This window comes from Pogoniulus pusillus, chromosome Z (genome assembly GCF_015220805.1).
Source record: "Pogoniulus pusillus isolate bPogPus1 chromosome Z, bPogPus1.pri, whole genome shotgun sequence".
NCBI lineage: Eukaryota > Metazoa > Chordata > Aves > Piciformes > Lybiidae > Pogoniulus > Pogoniulus pusillus.
In genome coordinates, this window is record NC_087309.1 from 52,288,610 (window position 1) to 52,309,854 (window position 21,245).

The window sequence follows — 21,245 nt, forward strand, 5'->3', positions numbered from 1 at the left end:
GTTGCAAAAGTACACAGGACTAGATCTATGAGCTAGAACAAAATATGCATGATTATGACCTAAACATTAAATATCTAACATCTGATACATTATTTGAACAGAATAATGTTCAACTGGAGTCAAATAATGACTCACCTAAAGCATTCTACCTACTGGGAGCAACATATACACTAATCTTACACCAATAAAGCAAATTACTATTACAAAAAAAAAAAAAAAAAAAAAAAAAAGGGCAAGAAATTTGTTAAAGGGTTATAAATAAAACATCACTGATTACATCTTAAGAGAGTGGCAATCCATCAATAACTAACCCATGAACAACATATTTGGGATGAAGGCTACATCTTATCTTACTTTGGAACTGAAACAAGATATTATGAGTTTCACCAAAAATAATTAATAGAAGTTGAAAGTTTAGTTTTCAACGTCACGCTCTTGACTGCAAATCTCATAGAAAACTGCACAGGCTCACTCTTTTATTTCATGGCTTTAAGCAACAGAAAAACTAGCCAAGCATTACAGAAACACTGTCAGTCTGTTCTGCACACTCACTTCCCTTAAAGCTGTTTTTAAGTGTGAAGAGTGTGCATCCATTCAGTATTTTATCTGGTAGCCAAGGCCTCAGATTACTTTCTCTTTGTGAAAAAGAGCAAAATTTGACAAAGAGGAAACCAATCTTTTTGTAGACTATGTGAAAACAGGCTTAAAAAAATTAAAATCACAGCTGTAATGCAATTTTCCTTATTTTAAGATGCTGTAAGTCAAACATTGACATTGGAACTGAACCAAGATAGACTACCATTAAGAACAAGGTGACAAAGTATCTTAACCACCGAAACTCTCAAGAGATTCAAATTTGGTTTGTCTGTTACAGAAAATTATACCAAAAAATCCATCTTAGTCTGCATGAGAAATCTATTTTCTCTAAAGGCAGAAAGGAAAATAAACCACTAAAGACTTTCTCAAAGCTACATTCCTAAAGCAATTAACACATCACAGAATCATACAGCGTGGTTTGGGTGGAAAGGGAACTTTAAAGATCATTTAGTGCAACCATTCTGCCATAGGCAGGGGCATCTCTCACTGGACTGGGTTGTTCAAAGCCCCATCCAACAGCACTTTGATCATCAGATTGCAAGAAAAGTTACAATAAAGAAATTACACTGGACTAGAAACTACGTTTGTCGAGGCATTTTTCTTCAGGGAAAGAAAGTCCCAGACCAATGTCAAAACTGCAGTGCCAGTCCACAGCTTTTATCTAATTTCCTGATGCTGTCTCATAAAGCCCGAGAGTACCTTCTATGCTTTGGGGAAGCTGGAAATCTCCACTTAGAAACAGCACAGTATGAATTAATTGGTTTCTAGTCCTGGCAGGTCTTGTGGGATCTCATACCGTTAAAACATTCATACACTTCTCATTTTACTTCTCTCTCCTGGAAGAATTTTAACATGATTTTAGCCACTGCCATCTTGAGAACTGCTAAAGCTACAAACCATTTCCTTAGGTCTGCAGCCTTTGTTTATAAACAGTATAAACGTATTGTTTTCTACAGCAGTTCATCAGACTTTGACAGCTAAAATCATATGGAAATGTGATTTGGCAGAAATGTCAGTAGTTTCTTGTGGCAAGAAAAGCTTTCCAAAGGCTGTTCTTAAACCAGCAACCAGAAAGGGAAGAAAATGTCAGGCTCTCTTGCTGCTTGTATGCATATTACCTGCACCATCACACACTCCCTCATGTATTTAAACCTCTGGATACAACTGGCAAGGTCAGTACTGGACTCCACTGACAGGCTGAAAAGTACCAATACATATCCCAGGAAAAAAAAAAATACCAGTCATTATGAATTACAGAGTAAACTTAAGCCTATGGAGACAGTTTCTTGTCTTCAGCAGCAGTGCCCACTGCCAGGGTCTTCACAGTCAGTTAACAGACTGCACTGTGAATTACCTGTCCCAAACCAGAAACAACAAAATACCCTAGTACTTCAGAGTTTCACTTACATAGCAACTCTTCTAATACCACATTTTACATTCTTTAAAAATTCTGTAACAGAAGAACAATCTAAATAACTTCTGAAGAAATCTACTGCAAATACAGCAAGATATATCAGAGTATGTCATCTGCAGTACTTTCTATCAGTAAATCTTTAATATCATCTGCTAAATGACCTATGTTTTTTTTTCTGGTGATGCTCCAGTCAGTCCACTGGCAAAGGTGAGATGTGTAAATATATATTTGTTGAGGTTCTAAATGAACAGACAAATGGCAGCAGGTTATTCTGGGGCTTCATGTTGCAATATAACCCCATTGCACCTCTCCACTCCCATTCCACACCCCTATTTCAAACATGCATGAAGGGATGACTACATCAAATTGACTTTGTAACAAGAGAAGTATTTAAAGACTTTGCTGAATGCGGGGGAGACCATTATTAAGTACACATTGACTGTGCTAGTAACTTATTTCCACTGGACAGGCCTGAACAGTTTAAAAAGTGACAAAAACATTGCAAGTGTCCATATCACACAATTCATTCCTACAGCCCCACTAATTATCACCAGCGTGCCTCAATGCCTACCAGTTACCTTGGTCTTTTGGAGACCATTGGCAGACCTTCCTCGAGGTTAACAAGGCAGCACATAATAGCTCCTGCACAGGATACCAGTACCAAGGCTGTCCTTGCCTTAAAGATGAAGAGTATTGCCAAAATGCATTTTCAAACAAAAGGGCCCAGAAATCTCCCCTACCTGTTAAAATGCTCTTTTCTCATTACAGATGCAAAACTTCAGCACAGCTTATGGAAAGAGCGAGAACACTTCTAGGACACACTTGCACTTCTTGTGAGAGTGAAGGTCTCCTAAAGTTTTAGCTCTAAAACATGTCAGCAATGAACTTCATGATGCTTACTAAGATAAAAATGACCTTACTAAGATAAATATGACAGGCAAGAATTACCTGGTACTGAAACAACCCAGCAGGAAAGCTCATCAAGCAGATCTTCCTGCATTGAGCTGAACACTCTCTGAGCCATAATCACAGAGAAAGAATAAGATCAAGAATTGCTTCCTTTAGCAGAGCCTGTGGCCCTCCGCCATCTGCTTGGTAAACAGTCAAGAGAGATGTATGTTTTATTTAGATGTAGGTGAGCAAAACCCCCAGCACTGGGAAAGATAATCTCCAAACGTGGATAATATAAAATATCTTGGCCAACAAATATCTAGGCATGACTTGTCTACATCTTCTACACATCTGTCATCAAAGTCATACAGCAAAGGCTGCACATTTCACCGGGCTTACAAAACTACTTGAACTTCTAAAAAATAGCACACGATCCTGAGAGCAGTAATTCAAAACATACTTTAGGCTGGCTTAAGAAAATGTATAGCCTTGAATGACCTGTGTCAGAAAACGGCAAGAGCGAAACACTGCTCTTCCACAAAAACAAAGGCTTACATAACTCTGTGGCAGAGAAAACAGCAGAAGTGAAACCCATCAATGTGAACAAGCCAAGAGATGAGACATAAATTACAAATTCCCTTCTCTAGATAGAATTAATAGTTTTCAGACAGCTCATCTCATTTACCCCCAGCAATCTGAGCAGTGGTTAATGTATAACTGGAAGTAAGAGTTACGAAGTCAGCAAAAAATGCAGACAGCTAACAGTATAGGTCATGCAGAAGGATTGCAGAAATACTCCTCTAAATCCTAAAGTGGTCACCTGAATTCAGACAAGGAAGCCTGCACATTCCTGGCAAGGGATCATCTAGAGTGACATGCACATCTATAGATATGGACAAATAAAAACAGTTTCAAAGGGTGATCTGTATCCCTAATTCAGTGCTTTATTCAGACAGCGTAGCTACCGATGACACCAAATTAGGGCAAGTACATAAGCAAAGCATTACACAGGGTAAAGCGAGGTACGCTTTGAAGTGATGTTGTTATAAAGACAAATATTTAACTGTCCTAAATCTGTGGAGTGAAAACTAAAGCACTGTTTCCTACATATTGCATGGAGAGTATCAGGAATCTGGATGCTAGAAATCCTGCTATCATTTTTAAAATGTGGTTCAAAAGTCACCACTAATAAACATTCAGGACAAGTCAACAGTCAGTCGCTGGCACCTACATGTGAAATGTGTCCCTTTCCAGCAAGGGATTCACTGCACTGAAGCAGGCACTTTGCCTACTACATGAAAGAATTCAAGAAAATATAAGACATAAGTTCATGTCTCGTTTAATACAACAGCACAACAGACAAGGATTTCTTCAAGATACATGATGTCTGGTTTCAATCCCCACCTCTGACTGAGTTGAATCAGTGTCTAACTCCCACCTCCCAGAGTGGGACAGACTTGTCAGAAACAGATATTCTCAACATCCCTGAAGACTGTCAAAGCCTCCAAAAAGGCTTTGAGAGTCACTGTCTCTGAATAAAGGGAGTATGCCAATGCAAGAGGAGAAGGGACCTGCCTTATGGACATTTCACATCAAATAACAATACAAAGACCATTATGGCTCTTGCATCTAGGAGTAACACCTAGACTCCCTCCCCAGCCCAATCACTAAGACACAGTCATGTTGACTGGACTCTGCTAGGCCAATTTAACCTTTAATCATGCCACGCGTATGAAACCTCAGCAGAAGGGAATGAGTTTGCAGTGGCTTCTGATGGCCTCCAAGAGTTCAGGGGTAGGACAGGGTCTCCACCATCTAGTTTGATAGGACCCTGAGCAGAGACAAAAGCTGACCTTGGGGCCCACAGAGAACTTAAAATGTGGACTCACAGAAGGGTGTGGTGCAATGTGGAGTGTGAGACTTCTTACTTTGGACTCTTCCACCAGAGGTCTGCACTCCCATGGGGAGCAAACCCAGAGTAGGAAACCAACAGCCTACTGGTTTGGAGAGGAAGGGAGGAGGCTAACATTTCACTGTCCAGATCAGTTGCAGCACCCAGCAAATGTGCACAATAAATTCATGACTTTTGGAACAGGGAAGAAATATCCCACACTGCTTTCCACTGGATACTACACACTTCTTGTTCACTGAGATCTTAACTTCTCCATGTGGGAAATGCAACTTCAAGACCTGCCCCACACCTGTGTGTTGGGATGAACTGGATACATTCAAATACTGATCACCAGTGCAGCTAAAAAACCTGCTGTCCTCTTTCAGAGGTATTTCTTCCACCCTGTGTGCAGCCAGGACTTCAATTCTCCAAGCACAACTGGGATTTTACTGCTAAAACATGCACATGCACCCAAGAACACCTTCTTGCTGCAATAACCCCAGATATATGGTCAGCTGTGCATACAAGTCACATGTGTCAGTATATTATTAACAGAGACAGGAAACAAGATGCAAATACCAGATCTCTATAGAGTGGAGAAGTACTAAAAAAGAAAAAAAGAGAAAAAAAAAAAGAGAGAGAGAGAGAGAGAGAGAGAGAGAGAGAGAGAGAGAGAGAGAAAAGGTACATTAAATGGCAACAAAAGTATCCTGGAAGATGGGTGCACAGCTACAGAACTTACAAATAAAATGAGTGCTCATGAGAGATGGAAAGAATACACTCGTAACTTAGCTTGTCAATTCTGGAAACTCTGTGTGCATCCATACACACTGCAGAAACTCCTATGTGCTTGGGGATTCTCATGAATAAAACTGAAAAGCTTGGAATGTGTTCCACACATTAAAACATGCTTTCTGTACACATTTTTTACTCTCAAACTAGGTCAAAGCATCAGTCTGTGTAAACATAACTCTCCCAGCTCACTGACTTTAATGACATTGATGGAGCTTTTCTTAGGCTTTTTCTCCTTCCTTGAAACACACATACACAAAAACCCCACAACAACAAAAAGAAAACCCAACCAATTTAATGGAAGGGAGCACAAATTACACTTTTTGTCATTCTTTCTCTAAATTTCTTTCAAATGCAGTAAAAATTTATCTTCCTCCATCAAAGCTTTCAATGATAATTCCTCCCAACGTAAACTAGCTGATCAGCACCTTAAAATCTCCTTTATCATACTGACATTTATAATGCTTACCTCCCAAAGATTTCTCCACGAAAGAGGACTACGTGCACAGACAGTAACTGACCCTGCCACCACAGAGAGCAACTGACTCTTCTGCTTGCAAAAGATTCTGTTCTTCATTCTAATAAGATTTTCATACATAATTTAAAAATTAAAAAATCCTGTTAGCTGTTGAGGCATATTTGAAGTAGCAAATTCTCCCTAAATGAAAACAACTGTAAGCAGCAGAGCTTTCTGCAGCCACTGCCATGCTGCATAACTCCTAGGGAGTCAGAGCTACTAAGTGAGAGCTACACATGCAACAAGGGAAAAAAAATAATTACAAATTCTGTATATTCTTAGGGATTTTTAATTATTTTTTAAACAAAAGAACAGTACACCATTTGGAGAAAACACTTTCTTCCTGCATAACAAATCCCAATGCTGTTACCTACAAAAGCATAGCTAACAGTGAGGTAGACTTTTGACAGAAAAAGTCTTCCTCGTGCATATTGTTTAGAACTGCCTGCATGCAATCATACAATGCAAAGGAGGCAGATCATATTAAGCAAGAGTCATTTAAAAGAAGACAGTTTTTCTACCTGGTTTGGATGCTCTTCTTCGAATCCTCATTTTGGGTAAGGAAGGCCAAGAGTAATTAAAAGGTGAATCAGAGTCTGAGTCCATTTTTGTGCTAAATAAACAGCGAGCGGATTCCCAAACTTGCACTTTGTTGTTCTGAACAGAAAGTCAAGTCTAAGAGTGATGTAAAATAAAGGATTGGGCAAAGAAGGATCAAATTGCCCACTAAACACAGGGGAGGGAGAAGCTGTAAATGTTTGCTCTCTTCAGTCGTCCAGCCATGTAGACAGATCAGGCTGCAAACATTAAGGCAGAAGCAAAGAGGGTTAAAGTATGAGAGCTTCGAGCGGAGCTGTTGCATCGTGGTCCAGAGCTATTTGAAAGGTCACTGTGTGCCAGTGAATCATTAACTCACCTTTCCATTTTGATGTGAATGAAAACAATAGGAGCTGAGTAAGTAATAAGAAAATACGTCTCAAAAGTAAAGAAATGATTGCACACTTCTTCAAAGTTTTGTTTCTATGTTAAAAGTGGGATTTACAAGGGCTCTCCAATTAAAGACAGGCAAAATGCCAGAATTAAAGAAGCCAAAGATTAACAGTACGCTAAGAGCACTAATCGGTCTGCTGGAACCTGTATTACCACAGAGCAATACCCCTCTTCTCAGCATTTACAACTTTGGCAGACCTTGGGATGTTGCAGTTGGAAAAGCAGTGATAACTCATTCAAAATCTGTCACTCCCATCTTTACGGCTTGAACATGCTTAAAGCTCAAGTGTTGCAAAGAAAGATTATGCTGCAATTAGAGGAGCTCTCTTTCCAACAATATTTAGCCTGAATAATATTTTCTTCTTCACATAGCCACCAAGTCAGACAATGAACCATAAGAATTTTGTAGAGCTGGCCCCTTTACAGCTCTGGTCTAACCTCACAGCAATGCACAATACAGCTAGTGACTAATTTACAACAAATCCTCCATTCTTATACGGTCTCCCCGAACAACTCATAGGCAATTAGTATTCAGTAGGAACTCATTATCCCTTCCCCCAACATCTTTACACTATACAAACTACTTTTTTTTTTTCTAAACAGGCTCAAATGTGGCTATACAAGAGCTAATACAAAAATAACATGTCCACTGTTTCTTAACCAACTCCTCTAAACATTTCTTTTAGTTACCCCACAATGTATGCGGTTTTGTGTTCCACATAAAGGAAGAAAGAGAATGTGGATCAGCTTAAATGTCAGTTTTTGGAAGATGATGACAAGCTTGTTAACATTCCTTACTTCACTTCAATTATTTTTCAGTCTGCTGAGGTCTTCAGTGCTGCTTCTGTATTGTGTTTCAAGTGATTCCTCAATCCACATTTCAGTCAGAGATAACAACATATTCGTTGAAAGAACATAATGCAAGTCAAACGCAAGTTTAACTCAAACCCCATTAGAAAAGTATCTATGAGGTTTTCGGGGATAAAATAATTATTGTATGAGCGTTTCATAAAGTTCACAAATTACATAAAACACAGTTGAAATGCATCATTGTTGTGCCCTTTCCTTAACTGAAGTTCTGCCAGCTTTGTTAGGCCTGAAAAGAATAATTCACCCCAGACACTGGAGCCTTAGACTTTCACTTTAAATATCAGACACTCCCATAGCCTTTGTCTGATTTATATATATAATTAACAGCCCCAGGGAACTAAACAGACAATGGATGACTCAAAATACAAAAAGGATATAATTCCATGCTTCAAGCATCCACTTCAAAATATCTCCACTCCCTGGAATGTCAGGTTCAAATGGCACTGATAAGTCCCCTGGGCCTGTGGGACCACGGGCACTGACGTACGTACACCTTCCCACCTGCACACCACCCAGGACCATTGTGGCCACAGTCTGAGAGAAAAGGAAAGGGACAGAATGTATTCGTTGGATAACTTTTCCACTTAGGAAATGCCTTCCCAACTGCTACAACACAAAAGATTTCCCCTCTATGCAGCAATTTTCCGTACCCTGCTTGCTGTTTTGCTCATTGGAGGTATTTAATGCCAAGTGGAGCGAAAGTCTTAAATCCAGACATGTACAAAAGGCAGCACTTCATGGGCAGACAGCAGTTAGCATTTAGAGAAGACTCTATGTTTTACACTGGCTTTAGCACCTCTCACCTTTCAGGTTGAGCTATCATTCCTTTATGAGAACTTTACGAGAAACAGTACATTTTGCTTACTTCTGTGATATCTCCACTTGTACATCTTTTGTCTAAACTGACCAACTCTGGCTTTTTCACTTGTATGTTCCATTATATTACACTTATTTAGTCCCACTGGTCTTCCTGGAATTCTGTTTAGTCCAGGGAGGGCTAAGAGGAACTGCACAAAATACTCACAATGCAGAAACGCTGTCAACATATTTAATGGCATTAAAATATTTTACATGCCAAGACATTTACTTTCCTGAATGACCTCTGTACACTACATAAATATTTTCACCGACTGCTCAGCTATTTTCTACTCCCTCCCTTAAATTAACAGCATTGATTTAGAACCTTCTAATCTTCTAATGATTAAGGACTCCTAAATATTTTTCACGGGTAGTCCTACTGCATAACACTTGGAGAATCCAGCTACTAAATTTCTGCTGTGTCAAAAACCTGATCATTTACTCTTGCTGTTTATCCTTTACTTCTCAGCAAAGTTCTTCGGCATTTCATCCCCTTACTGCCATCTTCCCTGAATAGGACTCTGTCAATGGCAGTCTGAACGTTCAGAAGAATTATCCACCTTAACTCCTGTTCCTTAAGGGTTAATTGAATATCATTCACTTTACTTGCTCTGTTTAGGGCTTTGTGAGTAACTACTTTTTTCTAGTTTGCAATATTCCTTTGTGGAACTGTGAAAGACCTCATGCTGGTTTTCACCACCAAGAAGAGCTTCGCCTTACTTACAGTCTATCACTTTCCAAGATGGCCCAACTCAGTTTTCACCTGCTACACTTCGTTTCAAGAGTGGTGGCATTTGCATGCAGCTGGCGCAGAGATCTGCCAGCTTATGAGATCAATGATGCTTTCTAGCTAGAAAATATCACCTTTTGATTTCTAAAGAAATCTTTTGATTTCTAAAGAAAAAATGGGTTTCAGTTATGTACACCAAGGCACAGATGTGAAGCTGAAGACCAAGTGAGGAGTTTGAGTGCATTACCAAGGGCTTTTGATAAATAATGTAATGTCTTGAATTCTTTCACTTGAAGCTTGTCAAAACATGTCTGTATGACATGCCTGTCAGAGGTATTCTACTCCAATGTCTGATCGCTCCCATGGTTCATGGCAAGATGGAAGGAAGCAGAAGAAAGTCACCAGCATGTGCAGTCTCCATGGAATGGCACTGTTGGGTGGGTTCCCACTCCTCAAATACTGCTAAACCATGGATTGGCAAGTCTCTCTGAAGCAGTCAACACCTCTGGGCTCAGTGTCCTCTTCCCAGATGGAGAAGGGATGCACACAGCACAGAAAACAGAGCTACCAACCCCAGAAACAGGGCTCAAGAGGGTCACTGTTGGACTCAGGTGATAAAGAAGCTGCCTGAACAACAGCTCTCCTGAAAACACTGCATTGAGTTTGTCTGAGATGGAGTTAATTCTCCTCAAAGCATTTTTCTAGTGGTGTATTTTGCAGTGCTGTAGCTGGGTGTTGATAACACACCAGTGTTTTGGCTACTGTTGAACAAGCATCCAAGCTGTGCTATTCCAACATCTTCTCACCCCTAGAGTATGCTGAGGTAAGATCATGGGAGCCAGCTGGCCCAAACAGTATTCCATGCCATATGATGTCAGCTCAGATATAAGAACTAAGTCAAAGAAGGAAGTGGAAGGATATTCATCTTTGTATGAAAGTTTGTACTAGAATAGTCAAAACACATTGTCACATCACTGTTCTTCACCTCTTCCTTTCCCAAATCACAAACTGATCACTAAAACCACAGAACCAAGCCCAGATCCTTAAGTTCTTGGCAGATGACCTCTTCTATTTCTCATGATCTTCTTTACTGCTAAATTTCAACTGGTGGTTCATGCATTCAATTTAGGGCACTGGCCAATTTATTCCCTTATTTTGAGCACAGAGATCTATTGAGGCATCCCACAAGTAACACAACAGTCTGGGATTTAAACTGTTCAGCAGTGGATCCCACAAGGTCAAGGCAGACAGCCGCTGCCCACTGTCACAGCCTGAGATACGACCGTGTTTGATGGATCCCACCTCTCTCACTAACGCCCTGCAGCATGCTCGCTATAGTATGCCACCTGCAGGGCGGAAGAGCTGGGAAGGGGAGAGAGCAAAGTAAGGAAAGGAGGAAGAGAGAGTTTCTTGCACTGCACACTGTCCACTGCAAACACACCTGCTTCCCACCATTTCAACCTCCTGTGCCCGTTTACAGCAGCAGCTTGTGCTCTCCCAGAAAAGCATAGTCCTGTGTGAATTTGAATATCAAACTCAGGCACATTCCCACAGATTAAATGGCTCTTACTCACCTCACCAAGCCCTCACACTTCCCCTTGTGCAGGTGCTCTTCACTCTTCCACTCAAACAACTGCTGACAAAACCTACTCACTCTTTATCTGTAACCAGTGACAAAAAAAAAACCATTTAGAGACTCTTTATCTGTAGTGTCTCCTACAGATCTTGTGTAGACAGATACCAGAAATTTTAATGAAAAACACAAAACTGTATGGTACTATAAATTTGGCTCCATTTTTCATCAACTTGTTTGTGCAGTTTCCTAGACACTTGCCTGGAAATGAACATAGAACAGCTGCTGCCTTCACAAACACTCTGCTGAGAAGGGCAGGCCACCCTACCCATCTCCAGAAACGACGTTCTGCACAGACCCTGGAGTTTACTGAAACACTTCACAGCCACAGCATGCTGCAGGAGCAGCAGACTCAATGTGTGTGTGCTGCCTTCTGGATTGTTTTAAGACAGTCTGTCAGTCCATGTGTTGTTTGAGGGTTTCCATGCTCCTCTTCACTTACTTCCATATGGATATATATTTTTACCAACCCCACATAGGGCACATGGAATCACAATGCTCCTGCAAACCATCCAGACTGAGAGGACACTGTGCCATCTAAATTTATACCTAAACCCTTACTATTCCCCTTCATGTATACATTCTAATTACAATGTGAATTATGAATTCATTTTCCAGGCTGTTATTTTGGTGTTTTCTTTGACACCAGGGTGACAACTACAGTTAGAACAGCTATAATAACACTTTCATGCTAAAGATGTCATGTTTATGATATTCAATGAATTATGCATTATCCTACACAGAGCTACTAGAAAGATCTCTTTTGGATGCAGCTGTTTGTAAGTGGTGGTACTTAAGTCTTATTTCTTCAATAAACTGAAGGAACGAACTTAAAACGTTCAAGAGAAACAGCTTTGTATAAACTATACTATATATAACAAAATTCTTGGAGAACACCCACAAGACTGGGAAGAAGAAGGGTTCAGTTTTCCAAAACTGAGGCAAAAACGTGACCTCTGCCCAATGACGACTCAGTGTAGCTCCAAAGAGCCAGTGGCCACATGGACTGCATTACACAGTATCACAGTATCACAGTATTATTAGGATTGGAAGAGACCTCACAGATCATCAAGTCCAACCCTTTACCACAGAGCTCAAGGCTAGACCATGGCACCAAGTGCCACGTCCAATCTTGCCTTGAACAGCTCCAGGGACGGCGACTCCACCACCTCCCCGGGCAGCCCATTCCAGTGTCCAATGACTCTCTCAGTGAAGAACTTTCTCCTCACCTCCAGCCTAAATCTCCCCTAGCACAGTTTGAGGCTGTGTTCTCTTGTTCTGGTGCTGGCCACCTGAGAGAAGAGAGCAACCTCCTCCTGGCCACAACCACCCTTCAGGTAGTTGTAGACAGCAATAAGGTCACCCCTGAGCCTCCTCTTCTCCAGGCTAAACAATCCCAGCTCCCTCAGCCTCTCCTCGTAGGGCTGTGCTCAAGGCCTCTCACCAGCCTCGTCGCCCTTCTCTGGACACGCTCAAGCATCTCAATGTCCCTCCTAAACTGGGGGCCCAGAACTGAACACAGGACTCAAGGTGTGGTCTAACCAGTGCAGAGTCCAGGGGCAGAATGACCTCCCTGCTCCTGCTGACCACACCATTCCTGATGCAGGCCAGGATGCCACTGGCTCTCTTGGCCACCTGGGCACACTGCTGGCTCATGTTCAGGTGGGTATCAATCAGCACCCCCAGATCCCTCTCTGTCTCGCTGCTCTCCAGCCACTCCGACCCCAGCCTGTATCTCTGCATGGGGTTGTTGTGGCCAAAGTGCAGCACCCTGCACTTGGAGCTATTGAATGCCATTACCTCACACTTTGTCCCACAAACCCTTCTTGTTGTCCAGTTTACTGTCCTGATCTCAGGATTTCACAGTGTTCTTCCAACCTAAACATCAACCATGGTACCCTGCTCATGACTGATTGTTGATTTTTTTCCCTCTTTTTTTTTTCACTGCACCATTCACCTAGTGTGGTTAAGGACAACAAGCTCCTTTTAGGATAACAAGCTCATTAATACTACTTTCACGTGACAGTGGTTAGTATGCCCTGACTCTTGAAACAACCACTAAATGCTTCATACAAAGTACACAAAGAGGTAATTTGCCTAAATGCTCTCCTTGTCCAGTATCTATTCACATCAAAAGACTAGCTGGGATATGCAGTACAAATGTGGATGGAAAGCTTGTTGCTTCTTTGTCTTGTCCCACAATGAAAAGCTCCCTTGAGTTTATTTGCAAAAGCTTGAGAACTAAAAGCTCAACTCAATAAAAATCTCTTCTTGGTTTCAGCTCCACAGAGGCCTGTGTGAACCACAGCAGCATAGAGAGTGCAGATGGCCTCACATGAAAGCAAACCCCAGTTTGACTTGGACCTCACTCCTACTGAAGTTTTGCCAATGACTTTGTTGTTGAGTCTACACTTACAGTGGCAGCCTATGCCACCAAAAAGCTCACTGAAGACCCATCTTGCTGAAAAAAAAACATTTTCCATACTTCAGGAACATTTCAAGAGAAAGCCTGTCTCTCAAGGAGGAAGAAAGCTGAGAAACATGTTTATATGTGCACTTTTGAGACTACAACTGGTTTCTTCACAGTGTCTTTCTGGATTATATTTAATATTTAAAGAGTAAGTTGACACTAGATTTATCCCAGATTGTTTATTTATGTTAGCGTGAAATGAGACTAGGCAGAGGACAGGCAAAAGAGCTTGTTTAAACATCAGGGGGGGAAAAAAGACTGGTTTTGGTGGATTATTTTGTTCAGCAGATTAGTTTTGGATTTTAGGCAGAGGAGGAGTTCTGGGAAGCCAGACAGCGTATGTTCGTAACTTGTTCGTTTTTCTTTCTGTCCTCCTTTTGAGATTAAGTTGAATTATATAAACGTCTCAGAAAGCCAAGAATAGAGGAAAATACAAGAGACAAGCACAAGCTTGTTTTTGTGCCCAGTGTTATTTATCTCAGATTTCTCCATGGCTTTTTGATTAAGCTCAGTTCAGGCTCACATCCCAGGAAGACTTCACTTCCCACATTTTCTATCACACTCAAGTATTTTGCAGTCTTCAATGTTTACTTGTTTATAAATATTACAAACAAATGAGAATGCTTTATCTACTAAAATAAACTTCTGTCATGTTTAATTGTGTTTTTAAGTTGTTTCTGGCAGTTCAGCCTCTCTTCTGCAAGGTACATGAACAATGCAAAAGCTTTGCAAAAGCAGAAGGAGCAATATAAAGACCTCTGAAAGTTGCAGTAAAGAAGAGCAGAGTGCAATTGCCACAGTCTTTAGCTGCATCAATAATTCTGATGTTTTCTTCAGCCATTATTTTTCTCTGCAACTTTCTGACCAACAGCCTCTTAAGTATAAAAAAATAGGCTTTTCAGAAGTCTGCTTTATCACAAACTGACTATCCAGAACTTCTTCAGTAGAACCAGTCCAAGCATTTGCATATCTCAAATTATCCTAGTATTGCAGTGTGTCTTTCTCACCTCTCTCTTTATGTTCTTCCTTGTTTCAGGTGAAAAACTGAGACACATGAAAAAGATAAGTGACATGCCCAAGGTCTTACTGTAAATCCATTAAGGAAAGGAACTAAAGCAAAGGTCTGCAGCTCCGGACTTGAGATGCAGTAGCTGTCTCAACCTCTCTCAAAGCATACAAAAATGAAAGAACTTACTTAAATCTGCCAGGAGAATAGAAATGACTACGAATAGAAAAGATATGCATAGCCTTAAACGCAGGGCTGTTGGAACTCTCTCAAAGAAGCAACATCCAACATACAACTTTCACTTTTATCTAACAATAGCCATTAAATTATTTCCTGTGGTTCCAATGTCAAAGCAGGCACGTTTGGCTCACAACACTTCTAACTGCAAACATTCTGCACAGTGAAAACCAAAGGAAATTAAAACAAAAACAAAAACAAAAACAAAACAAAAAAAAAAAAAAGAAGGAGCAAAAGATGTGACAGCAGCAAGAAGAAAAAATAATCATTCCACAAATACAAAGGCAAGATTCCAGGCAGCAGATTCCAGGCAGCAGGACCATGGTGTTTTCTATCTTAAAAAAAAAAAAAAAAAAAAAAAAAAAAAAAAAAAAAAAAAAGCACCAAAGAAAAAGACCAAAAAAACACCTCACCTTTTAAAGTCTTACCAACCATCATAAGAAAATCTAATTACAAAAGACCAAAACAGTAACAGTGAAACCAGATTTTCCTGTAGATTACAGTGCAGCCCCTATCAGTTTACGCTGAGGGCACGATCATTGTGTTCTGTTCCTTAAACTGACTTGTGGCTGAACCGTGAAAATCAAATGTCAGACTCAACTAAAAATGCTTTGTAGCTGCCTGGTCAGAGCAAACTGCTGAAAAGTTGGCATCAGTATTTTTATCTCTTGAAGTGCAAATCATGGCTTGCAAGAACTTTTTCACCACTGGCAGAGCAAATAGAATAGACCAGGCAGACAGCATTAGGGCATCATCACTGTCACCAGGAGAGCAGGAAAAATACTTTGAAAAACTGACATTGTCAAGCCTTGCTGGACTTCAGGAGAGGATTGGGGTTTTTTAAGGAAAAAAAAAAAAAAAGCTGTGTTTCCTTGGAAGAAAAATTGGAGGTTGTATTTTTCTCAGTGGAAAAACGAAATGTCTGCAGCTTTACAAATGGCCTTGCGAACATCCTCTTTCCAAACAGGCTACGCAAAACAGGAAAGACTTGCAAGTGTTTAGAACACACATGCCCAGCTAACACTGTCACATGCCCAACAGTAACAGCATTCAGCTGTCTCCTCTTAGATTCTCTCCCAAAATGTACAGGGTCACTGACTCTGAGGATGACAATGCCTGGCAATAATATATATGCTTAATAATTAAAGAGAAAAAACATACTTTATTGCTTTTCATTTTATTTACTTCACTCACTTTCCCCAAGTGGATATTGTTGGGGTTTTTTTTCCCCTCAATCTTTCCAGTGTGGTTTGCCTCAATGAAAAAAAAAAAAAAATCCCTTTTTTTCCCTTCTTGTAAACACAAAAAACAGATCCCTAACAATTTCCAGTGGAGACAGAGATATGGGAAAGAAGATTGGCAGTTGACTAGCACTGAACTCATTAGTCTCCATCAAATCCCTGTTCTTTCTGGTCTATCATCCTGTTGTGCCCCACAGTTTACTCCTGTTCCTTCGATTCTTGAGTCTGGGAAAAGGAAAATAAAATCTGTAGTTCACATGGCTTCTAAACGGCCCATCCTCCCCCTGACACTCACAGGGGTGGGACCTCAGGGGCTCTCCGACAATCCTGGAGAAAGAAAAGCCTTTTGCACAAAAAGTAGATCTCCTACTCCCAAAATCTAAGACTCAAATGGTGCCTAAGGCAGTCCAATCCCATCCCAGAGACAAAGGATTGAACTAAGGAGACCTGACACCTCTCAGCATCCTACTGAATGCAAGCACCTTTGCAAAGATACTCCCAAAACTGTGTGGTGAAAGATTCATAACAGTCAATATGTTTGAGGAGGCAGACTGGGAAAGAAAACAGAGAGAAGGAACAGCAAAGCCTTTCAAGGAGTTACTGCTTCCCCAAACCATTCCATGAGACTGATTTGTAGTAAAAGGCTCTAAAAGCAAGAACCATGTAGAAAAAGAAGCAATTCTGGAGGAATTTAACCCATTCAAAAAGCACTTATATTCTCACTGTTAGAGTGAGAATATAAGAGAATCTAACTACCAAGTCAGATTCTAGAATTTGCTCATTTCTGTTCACAGTTCTTCATTCAACCCCTCTTAACTGTTTTCCCTCTTCCTCTCCCCCACTGACAGCCACTTCCATTTCTATCCTTATCCCCCACTGTGTGCTTTTCCTGCCAAAAATGTCACCATTTAACAACATTGCCAAGTGAATTTTTTTTCAGTAACTTGAAACAATTCAGGGTAATAAACTCCACTTTGCAGCCTTCTCTTCTCCTACAGAGTTTAACTCTGCCCTGACTAGCCAATGTAGTGTATTTTGGAGGACAGAGCAACACATTTCTAAGATCCCTCCTTCCCTAATGTCTGACCTATTCACACCTGCAGGAATATCATAGGTTAGTTCATTCTGTATAGACTTAGTACAGCCTTTCTGCTACATTAAAACAACAGACTATCAACATGACACCTTTTCCCCTCAGCAAGATTTGAGCTGCAATGCTCTGACCCAACACAGGTTTTCAATAAAGACTCCAAAATGCACACATACTGCAGAGATGTAATTCTGCAGTGACATAAATTATAGGGATAGGTGCTGGGGAGTGAGGTTGCCTTGCTTGTTGCAGGAGCCCTTGCCAGGGGATGCCCCTGGAGAAAAAAAGAGGATTTGGGTGTTTGTTTTTCATGTAGGTTTGTGGAAAGACCTTTTCAGCAGCTCAGCAGTCTCTGGGCTTCTGCAGCAAAAAGGCATGGGGAAGGCAAAGAGGCCTTGTGGTGCTTTTCCTCCAAAGCAGAAAGCTGGAAATCAGCACAAGGCAGCTGCTGCTGCTACCAAAGGGCAAATTTGCTCTCGGTCCTGGGCAGATTCCCTCCTGCTGCCAAGAGCAGGGCTTATTGTGGTGTTCTGTAGGAACAGTATGGGCACAAGTGCCCAGACAGGTTGGTAGTAGAGCTCAGTATTTTGGACCAGTTTGTTGCTCTCTGTGTGGTACTGTAGAGGATAACCTCATCAATATTTATAAATATGTAAAGGGAGAGTCACTTTTATAATAATGACAAAAGGCTGAAGTCCAACAACATTCCAGTGAATACAAATATAGTTTAAAAATTCAAGTAATTAGCTATTTAGAAAATATCAGCTTTACCAGATTTTGCTTCTCTCGACTGTAATCATTATTTCAGCATTATGCACAGTTGAGCTTTAAAAAGTTTTTACTTTAAAAAGTAAAAACACAGTGAGACAAAGATGTCCTAGTTTTGTCAATAGATTCAAATAAACAAAAAGCAGAATGTAAGATGAGAGATGAAATGCAACAAACTGTAATGAACATTCTCACGGACACTGGTATCCTCCAGCACCTGTTAGATAAATCCATGTAAAAGACAATGCTGCCACATTTGATGTATCAAGCATTTGTTTCCATTTAGGACTCACAGATACCTACCAGCTCTTTCTCGGAGATGTAATAAATTATACTTCATTACATCATCTCTTCAGACTGGCATCTTAGTTGCCAGCTCACTAAAGGCCCTCAACCATAAACAACAAAAGCTTTCTGGTTCAAAAGCAGAGCTTGCTTCTTCAACCCAGCTTTCCAGCCTCCAAACATGTAACAGGTTCATAAAATTATAACCTTCTACATAGATAACAATTACTCCAGGATAGGAAAAGGCAGTAAATATTGTCTGGCATGCAGCTGTGACCCTATTTATCTGCTAGCTCTGGGATGGGCTCAAGCAGAGGTTGCTGTTTCCCAACCTAAATGAAGCTTAGAAATTTGTATAAGGAGAAATCTGTACCTTTTTATCATCCTGGGACAATTCAGCAGCTGTCAGCTCCACGGGACCTGTAAAAGCAAAGATTCCTATCGCTATTAACAAGTAAATTCATTTAGGGTCTGCTTTGATTTCTGCTGCTGGTCTCTCTCCTAGTTTGAATAGGCGGGGAGACACAGCAGCAAGCAAATGGGCAGGCAAGCCAGAACAATGGACATGGGCAGCCCATGCATCTCCCCACAGTGGCGTTCCCGTGGGCAGCACGCAAGCTGGATGCACAACAAGAGCTATGTTATTGTCATAGCTATGTTTGGGCTAGGCAAGCATGCTGATTTGTTAGCCAGCTGCTGATTAACCCCCACAGTTCACAAAATCAACAGTTCTAACACCATGCCTCACACCAATTCCACGAATCTCCCTGGTCCAGCTTTTCTTCTGGGATTTCATGAGTTTTCTGAAATCTGACTTTGCATTTTCACCCCAAAAAGTTAAAAAAATGTCATTTCTGTCACTTTTTTTTTTTTTTTAATGGTTTCTTCCCAGGGCAGTGAGGAAGGACACAGCACTTGCAATCCAAGTTTTGACAAGCTTTGCCCAAATGCAATCTCAAGGATTGTTCTGAAACAGCACATAGAAGTAATCAGGCTACAGGAATGCAAACGAGCACCAGCATCCAGGAACACTATTATTAAAGTAAATATATTTTAAATAGTAATAAATGTATAGCCAGAGTTGTGCTGGTAAATGCGTCTCATATTATATTAGATCTTTCAACTCAAGGTTCACATCTGTTCTCAGATACACAAATACTTCTCCATTCTCCAGGTACAGCAAGTATGACTCAGCAGCCAATACAGAGTGGTTTGGGGGACTGTCAGCTGTATCAATATATCTTCGTAAAACAACTCAAAGACAGCCGCCTAATATCTAAATCACAGCCTTCAGCAACAATGACCCTACCTAACTTGTAGGTCTCTGGGTCCATGTTGATCAGTATGTCAATTGATTTTTAATTCATCAACCTTCTGTAACACTCACATATATACCTTCCTATGGATGATAGAATCACAGAGCATAAAATCACTAGCGTCACCAAAACAAGGGGACACAGTCTCGAGTTGTGCTGGGGGAACTATAGGCTGGATGTTAGGAAGAAGTTCTTCACAGAGAGAGAGTGATCTGCCATTGGAATGGGCTGCCCAGGGAGGTAGTGGAGTCACCGTCCCTGGAGGTGTTCAAGAAAAGCCTGGATGAGGCACTTAGTGCCATGGTCTAGTTGACTGGATAGGGCTGGGTGATAGGTTGGAGTGGATGATCTAAGAGGTCTCATCCAACCCAGCTGAAGCTATGATTCTATGATTCTGTGATCAACCAAAGCATCCCAAGCATCAGCTTTCAGCTAGAAGGAAAAACTAACTTTAAGAGCTTCAATGAGAAGATTTTTTGAATTTTGTTTTACAGTATGGCCTTGCAATTTGCATTATTATTATTATCCAGTTCCATAGTTCCTAGAAATTAAAAAGCTGTTAGCTTTTGTAGAATCAAATCCTCCAGATAACAGCATTCAGCCAAATTATGGACAAGGAATTTCAATGTCAGAAAAGAGGAAAAAAAAAACCACAAATGACTGAACTAGGCAAAATACCATCTATTTCACCTTTTGTTCTGCACCCTCACTGCATAATGTATCACTCCATGTATTTGAATTTAATTAAGTTGCTATGGGAGATTCACTGCTAATCAAGCAGCATCACCTTACAGTGACCCATTGCTTTCATATGATTGCATTACACGAGGAGCAACATGCGGCTATAGCAACCTCTGCTCAATAATAGCTCAGGCCTTCTGATAGCACTGCATTTTAAAGCCCTTGACTTTAGGCCCACTGAGAAGTGAGTAGTTATTACTTCCAGAAAGGGCAGCAGTTTGAATACCTAGTGAGGATCCTTTGATGACACAAATTAACCAAATTAATGTCCTAAACTTAGCAGCCACTTTACAAAGGAGTTCATTAAATGTAACTGAGAATATAGAATCATAGAATCAACCAGGTTGGAAGAGACTTCCAAGATCACTCAGTCCAACCTATCACCCAGCCCTAGCCAGTCAACTAGACCATTGCAAAAAGTACTCTATGTGTCACTTCACATTGTTTCTGCTTCTAAAAGCAACAATATTAACTCATTCTCGAGAAAAGTTCTCATAGTATTCTCAGCTCTGGCAAATGCAGAGTGTAAGACTAGCTACTAGTCACCAGTCATCCACGACTTCAGTACCTGGATTTGGCAGTGAAATTTGATTCAGTGAAAGCAACAAAAGAAAACAGACTCGTTCACAGAAAGATGGTAACCAATGACAGTGTCAAAATCCAAGAAGAGTAAAAATCCATTGGCCTACAAAAATAGTTAGAATCTTTTCATGTCAAAAATATGAAGTGATTTCATGCAAAAAAGACATAGTGTAAATCATGCGAGAATGATTACTGTGACTTTTTTTGCATAACTTCTGGATGCTATCAAAACCTGATATACTCTTCTTGAATGGAGAGTGGTGGTGAATGGTGCCACATCCAGCTGGCAGCCGGTCACTAGTGGTGTCCCTCAGGGGACGATCTCG

The 21,245-nt window shown here is 40.7% G+C and overlaps 1 protein-coding gene across 4 annotated transcripts in view; it reads right to left on the minus strand.

The window, feature by feature from the left end:
• Nucleotides 1-21,245, minus strand: part of ARHGEF28 (Rho guanine nucleotide exchange factor 28) — a 133,156-nt gene that overhangs the window by 80,341 nt on the left and 31,570 nt on the right. For 3 of the 4 annotated variants that reach the window (XM_064176297.1, XM_064176298.1, XM_064176299.1), the window contains exon 1: nucleotides 18,654-18,769. The gene's annotated coding sequence lies outside the window, so the exon portion shown is untranslated. Of the gene's footprint in view, nucleotides 1-18,653; nucleotides 18,770-21,245 lie in introns of those variants that run through there. The other variant, XM_064176295.1, reaches the window with a different exon arrangement.